Source organism: Peromyscus californicus, unplaced genomic scaffold, assembly GCF_007827085.1.
Source record: "Peromyscus californicus insignis strain IS unplaced genomic scaffold, ASM782708v3 Scaffold_14__1_contigs__length_90479793_seg_2, whole genome shotgun sequence".
Classification (NCBI taxonomy): domain Eukaryota; kingdom Metazoa; phylum Chordata; class Mammalia; order Rodentia; family Cricetidae; genus Peromyscus; species Peromyscus californicus.
The window spans coordinates 40,447,290-40,455,125 of NW_026294436.1; positions in this window are offsets into that span (position 1 = coordinate 40,447,290).

A 7,836-nucleotide genomic window follows, 5' to 3' on the forward strand; every position below is an offset into this window, starting at 1 on the left:
ACACAGACAGAGTTATACTCCTTCTATTAACCAAAATCCAGGGGCTACTTTTTAAAATAGAAATGGGCCTGGCGGTGGTGCACACCTTTAACTCAGCACCTGCGGGGCTGAAGCAGACCAGTCTCTGTGAGTTTGAGGCCAGCCTGGTCTATAGAGTAAGTTCCAGGGCTACACCGAGAAACCCCATCTTGAAAAAACAAACAAACACAAAACCAAACCAACCAACCAAACAAACAAACAAAATCCACAAAAAACTGAGCACACCCCTACTTGACTTAAGTCTCTTGATCCCACCAGCCTGGGGACTATGCTCCAAATACTCAAGCCTTTTAGGGGACAAACAACATTCGTACCACAGAAACCTGTGACTTTGTTGAGAAACATCCTCAGCAGAATGGGACAATGGTATCTACTGACAAATACATGGGTCTCTGTGTATATTTCTCATTCAAACCACCACAGTCCTCTGAATAGTCAACTATTGACCCCATCTGTATCTAACTTAATGCTCTTTTTTTTAACTATCAGATAATACCCTTGGATTGTATTCTTCTAAAAAAAAGTTACATTTATTTATTTATTCACGTGTGTGTGTGTGTGTGTGTGTGTGTGTGTGTGTGTGTGTGTGTGTGTAGCCATGCAGTCCACCAGGCATGTGTGGGAGGTCAGAGGACAACTTGCAAGAGTCAGTTTTTTTCCTTCTACCATATGGGTCCTGGGGATCAAACTCATGGCGTCAGCCTTGGTGGGAAGTACTTTTACCCACTGGGCCATCTTGCTGGCCCTGGAATGTATTCTTAGCAGACCAATAGTTTCCACCAACTCACAGACTAAGAATGTCATCAGATGACAGACACTGACAGCTACGGTAAGTGTCTTGATTTCTGAGAGTCTTTTGGAACATGTCCACCTACCTGAATCCTCGTTTCTGGGTCAGAGTCACTCATATTTGGCTTCGATGCCCTTTGAACTGACAGTGTGCTTTTGGTCCACACTATGTTACCTCGCTCCTGGTAGGCTTTACAGCAACTCACTGTCAATATGCATGTATATAGAGTACCTTCTTGTCCCAGACGCTGGAGACTTAGGCCTCATGGAACCTACATTATATGAATGGCTGAGAACTAATGAAGGCCATCAGAATATCAATAACTGTGGCACATTAAGAAATTGGAGTAAACAAACTTTGTGGCTTTAGCAAACCAACCTGCCTCCATCTTAAGCTTGAAAGTCATCTTATAGTAAAGACTAACGAGACTCATTCCTATTTATGATTAAATTTTTGTTTCTCAAGGACTGGGCTATCTGTAACCTTAACTACAAATGGTTCTGTCCTGCCTGTTCCAGGAAACAGCAACCTTTTGTTTTAAAAAGTTGCAATGGGGCTTGGGGATTTAGCTCAGTGGTAGAGCACTTGCCTAGCAAGAGCAAGGCCCTGGGTTCGGTCCTCAGCTCCAGAAAAAAAAAAAAAAAAGTTACAATGACCATCTTGAAGCCCTACCTTTGTTTCAAAAGGTTGTTATGACTACCTGTTGTTAAGACCACATTGTTCTGTTCTGCTTCTGTAACTCTATCTATTTTGCCCACCAAAGCCCACATTTGGAAACCCCCTTCCCCGAGCTATAAAAACCTTGTCTTCCTCATATCCAATGCTGATCTCTTAAACCTGGCTTTTAGGGAGAGACAGCCCATGTATGCAAATAACAAATCTTACTTTAATTAATTGCTTGCTTTAATTAATTTGGCCATGATGATTTGGGTTGGTGGTCTTTCTCCTCGAATCTTTGGGATTAACACTATTACAGCTTGCACAATGCCAGAAAGAAACTAATAATTCCTTGTGGCAGGAACCCATGTTCCTGGAACTCACTATATAGATGGGGGTGGGGTGGGGGTGGAGGAGAGACACAGGACGGGGGCTTTGAACTCACAGAGATCCACCTGCCTCTGCTTCCCAAGTGATGGAATTAAAAGTGTGCACCACCATGCCTAGCTAAACAGCTAGTTTACAAATCTTTGATTTCAGTTTCACTTGGAAAGGACAAAATTGGATTAAAGCAGCTTGCTCTTCCCCTTTGGGGATCCACAGGGACCAATGACTAATTCCATTAGTTTTGTTTTAAGTAGGGTGATAGGCAACCCATAGACTCAGCCTCTGGGGCTCTGTCTGGTTTGACAACTTCCTGTTGTGGGTGATACACAGATTATGTATCCATAGCTGTCTTGTGAGTAATGAGCAGAGCGCGTGCTTAGGTATTTGAGCCCAGGCGAGGGCTGTGTTTCAGCAGCGGAAGCGACTCCAAACGATTGCGTTTTATTATTACAATCCCTTAAAATTTCCTAGAATTGACACCTCTTAGAGCATGTTTCTTCTCAGAGTGTTCCTGGAATTCTCTATTTATTCTACTGTCGTGTTGCTCAGGGGGGGAAAGGGAGAGAAACAAGACACAACCAGGAGCTTTTATTCAGTTCCTTCCGGTAACCGTAGCTTCCGCCCTGATACCCAAGAAGGAAAAGAGACCAAGGCTGCTGGGGCTTGGGTCTGCGTGCCTTATTTCCCCCTTGGGTAACACTTCTTTTCCCATTTCGGTGGCTTTGGGTCTCAACCTGTAGGCCCCGCTCCTTGGCTGTGTGTTCTGTAGGCGACTTTGGTCTCAGAAGCTGTGTTTCTCCTCCCGGGCTCCCCTTCCCACCTCTTTTACTTCTCGGAGGTCTGGCTGCTACCACGGCACTCACTTGCCTCCGACCCGGACTCTCCTTGCCAGGGGCTCCGGGCCAGCGCAGCCTTCCAGCTGCCACTCTGTCACTCAGCCCCTCAGCGCCAAGACTCCCAACCTTCTGGCCCCAGACATTCTCTCACACCCAGCCCCCACCAGGGACACACGCAGAGGCCCCTGCTGGGTTCTGTTAACTCTGAGTGGGAGGACACAAGAGAGGAAAACGCAAGCAAGCGGGACCAGGCCTCCGAAGAAGCAGTTTCCCCCGCACTGTCTCCCAGACCGGCATTGACGAGAACTGAAATGTTCTGCTTGGGCGTGTGAGCTCAGGGGCAGAGCCCTTGCCTGGTGTGCTTGAGGTCCTTCATCCGATCCCCAGTAACACACGGGGTAGGGGGGAAGGGAGAGGGTGTACTGATGAAATGTTCTCCTTGGGCAGATAGCTCCAGGATAGAGCCCTTGCGGTTCCATCTCAAGTAGCTCACAAATCTAGATTCTACCTACAAGAGAAACATGGAACTGTTGGTCTTCCGTCCTCCCCATTTTCCTCTCATGTCGCCTCTCTTCCCACCCCCTTAGAGCTCTTCCTTTCCCTGGTACTCTCCCTTCTAGTTCCACATCCTTTACATTTGTGTTTATATCTAGATTTTGCATATGAAACAAAGTATGTAATATTTGTCCTTCTGAGTCTGGCCAAGCTCCTCGTCGTTATAGCTTTCAAGAAGAACAGTGATGGGCTGGAGAGATGGCTCAGTGGTTAAGAGCATTAACTGCTCTTCCAGAGGGCGGGGATTCAAATTCCTAGCACCTACATGGCAGCTCACACTGTCTGTAACTCCAGTTCCTGGGGACCCAACACCCATGTCAAAACACCGATGCACATAAAATAAAAATAAATTTTTTAGAAAAGAAGAACAGTGTCTTAGGAAGACTAGGAGTTCAGCTCTGCTATATATTGAGTTTGAGTCTAGCCTAGGCTACATGAGACCCTCTGTCAGAGAAAATGAGAGTGCAAACCTTATTCCTTATTGGGCCACGGTAACACATACCTAAGGATGTTGCAAGTTTGAGGCAGCCTGGACTAAGCCTGTCTTAGAAAAACAGAAAGAAAGGGAGGAGAAAAGAGAGAACGAAGAACAGACAGCCTCATGGAAGCAGCACAGAGTTCTGTCCTTGTCTTTAACACCTTTACAGTGGCCGAGGGTAGAAGTTGGTAGACTCTTTGGGATCTAGTCTCACAGACAGGGCAAAATCTAGATGAGACTGTGGCTGTAGGAGTGAGGCCTGCAAGACCACCCCAGTAGTGAGGCAAGAGGAGCAAGCCTGGACTACATGGTACAATCTGGAGGTGTGGGGAGGTGTTGTATCGAAGTTTCTCAGACAAAGAAAGTTGAGCCGGCAAGACAATTCACCGGGTAAAGGCACTTGCTACCAAGCTTGACAACCTGAGACTGATCTAGATGGTAAAGAGGACCAAACCAGCTTCCACATGTGCTCCATGACTTGCTCCATGGCATGCACCTTGGTATGCACGTGCCCTGCCCCCACCCCCACTCATAAAGATTAATGAATGTAATTTTTTTAAAACGTTAACGCTGCTGAAATCCATCGAGAGTTCAGACAAAGCTATGTATGGACTGCTAACCCCCAGGCACCTGAAGTGGCTCAGGTTATTTCTCCTCTGTGACTTCAGCTGTAAGATGACACTGTTCCTTGGCACCAGCACAGGAAGACTGGCTAATCAAAATAACTGTACTGACTCACTCAAGAAGAATTTACTGAGTTTCTACTACATACAAGGCATCATGGAAGCTGACCGTGAAACGTTATATAAAGATTTTAAAAATAGATTGTTACAAATAAACACCGTGATTATGTAAAATGATTGGAGTAATTTTAACTGGAGGAATTAAGGAGAGCGTTTGCTTCTATCCTGTAGGGTGGACTGATCTTTTTATCCCCACCGCCACTCCTCCCTTCCAAATGAATCCGATTACTTCCGTGTTGGGTCTATTTGTTTTCTATTGGTATGGAGAGTAGCTGTGTAAAGTCCAGCTGCACAGGAATCCCCCCACCAACAGGGCAAAGGAGGTCAAAGTCCACTCAGTGTTCAACAGGCCAAGCCACGTGACCTGGTCTGGCTAGTTTTATGTCAACCGGACACAACGAGGATCACCAGAAGGGAGAGACCCTCAATAGAAAAAAAAAAGTCTCCTTGAGATCCAGCTGTAAGGCATTTTCTTAATTGGTGATTGATGGGGAGGGCCCAGCCCATGGTGGTGGTGCCATCCCTGGGCTGCTGGTTCTGGGTCCTATAAGAAAGCAGGCTAATAGCCAGGTGGTGGTGGGGTATACTTTTAATCCCAGCACTCGGGAGGGGTAGAGGCAGGAGAATCTCTGTGAGTCTGAGACCAGCCTGGTGTACAGAGAGAGTTCCAGGACAGCCAAGGATACACAGATGTCTCGAACCCATAGCTCCCCCTCCAAAGGAAAAAAAAAAAAAGAAAGAAAGAAAGAAAAGAAACCAGGCTGAGCAAGTCATGATGAGCAAGCCAGTAAGCAGCACCCCTCCAGGCATCAGCTCCCGCCTCCAGGTCTCTTCCCTGTTTGAGTTCCTGTCCTGACTTCCTTCAGTGATGGTTTACAATGTGGAAGTGTGAGCCAAACAAATCCTTTCCTCCCCAAGTTGCTCTTCATCATGGCATTTTATCATAGCAATAGGAACCCTAACGAAGACAGGGTCTTTGTTTTGGACAGGGTCTTGGCCACAACTGTCCTTTATGGGTTAGCTGTGGCTCTACTGGTTCACAAAACAGAAACCAAAAAACCGGGCAAAATTTTGTGTTTTGATCAAACAAGATCTACAACAAACTTTTAGTGGCATATACAGACAGCTTCTCTTTCTACATGGGAAGCTACTCATATATGTGTTGCATTTTCTGTCAGCCTTGTCAGCCGTGGGAAGAAGAGGGGAAGTGGACAAGGGAGGCCACAATGAAAGCTTCAAGATGTCCCCTTGGTACAGGGCACCTGCACTCTCTCCAGAAACCTTATACCCAGGGCACCTACGAACCCTGGGGTCCTAGCTCATTTAATCCACTGGAAGGCATCACCTTGTCCCCTCCAGTAGAACTTGACCTTCATGCTGAGAGGCAAAGATGGAGGCACTGGAACCCTCAGGCTTTGTGAAGCAAAGCCTGTTAGGCAAATAGTGACTCCCATCCACATATGCTCTTCATAATGTTACTTTGACAATCTTCCTGCTGAGTGTCAGGATCTATGCCTCTTCTCCTTAAAACTGAGCAGGTTTTGGTGACTTTCTTGGCCAACTAAGAGTATGGCCAAAGTGATACCGGGTGAGCGGAGTTCACTACCACCTACAGAATCTGATTGCTCCAAGGCCACCATGTTGTGAGGAAGCTCAAACTAACCCATGTAGAGCCAACAGAGAGTCCCCCCCTGGGGGTTGGGGCAAGCTTGGCTTGGCAACAGGCAACCTATGCTGTGCCCACGGTTTCCTTAGTCCTTCACTGTTTTACTTCCAGTCGCCGACTGTCTACAGTTCCAGGAAAAGATCCAAGCCAGCATTGCCTCCCCAAGTTCTACCCAAATGCCTGCCCTATTGGAGCCAAGAAAGATGCTGAAATGATTGCTGTTTGAAGCGACTGAGTTTGGGGGTTGTTACTTAGCCTGTGGGTTTGGGGATAATTACAAGTTAGAAGGACTGTGAAGAAAGGGAGCCCGAAGTGAAAGGGAGATGGGGAGATTTTCCAGAGAGAAAGGTTAGATGAGGACAAGCATCCGAGGAGAGGCACTCCGGAAGGGCCAGTGGAGGTCATCATCTAAGGACGGCAGTGCTGTCCAGTGAGTGGGGCTTGAAGACTCAGGTTTTGGAGACGGACAACCTGAGTTCCTTTCTGACTTTGCTGTCCACTGTTTGGGGCTTGAGACAAATCCCTTCTCCCAAGAGAGCATTCTGTGAACTAATACGTTGTTATGAAAAAATAGGAGGTAAAAGAGTGTGTCCCTGGGCCCCCGAGTCTGGGGTCAGCAGACCCCTTTCTGTGATGTGCTTGTTCTCATGTGAAGTCCCCTACTAGAGGATGTGCTGCCCAACTGAAACGAGTCCCTGACCCATGTGACCCATGTGGCCGTTCTGCTCCTGACAGCAAGTGAATGCATTGGCGTTTGGTATTCCTCCTCATGCATCCATCCGACTCCCTCATGGGGACACTTGACCTGCACACACGAAGACAGAGCTTCAGACGGGGGTGACCAAAATACGACTACCTCATGGGACCCTGCCAGAAAAATGACCAACTAATGGACCTTATGACACAAAGCAAAAACACTCTTCTCTCCATCCAAAAAACAGAGAAGAGGAAAAAAAATTGGCAATTCCTCAGAGATGAGGGTGGGGTCAGAACATGGAAGTTGCTGGAACAAGACGAGGTAAAGGAGCGTGTCAAGAAACCTGTCACCACCCTGCTTTTATTTTATTATTATTATTTTTACAGGGTCTCATGTATCTCAATCTGGCCTCCAATTCCCTACGTAGCTGAGGATGACTTTGAACCCCTGATCCTCCTGCCTCCATCTCCAGGTGTTGGGATTACAGGCGTGTGTTGTTATGCCCGGTTTTATGTTACCCTGCAAATTGAACCCAGGGATTCTGAAGGCTAATCCAGCAGTCTAGCAATTGAGCAACATGCCCAGCCCCCACACTGCTCTTCAAACCGCTTCCCTTCTTACTTGCCCCACTTGCCATTTTCTAGACAAAACGTTGGTCTGTACATGCTAAAGAGAAAACAGATAATAAATGGAGTTTAAAACAAAACCACTCCAACAGGTTCTTCATGTAGTGTTCTTGATCTAAAATATTCAGCAAAGACAACTCAAAGCCTAAGCATAATTGAAGTGGTGGTGAAGTTCTCTGTCACACTTAGATTATGGTACCACATTGTTCGTAGACCTTGGTTACTGAACATCTGTAATCAGTAAACATGAATTAATTCAATGGCAACTCTAATAGTTGTTGTTGTTGGTGGTGGTGGTGGTGTGTATGTGTTTGCGCGCGCGCTGAAGATTGACCCTTGGACCTCGCACATGCTAAGGAAGC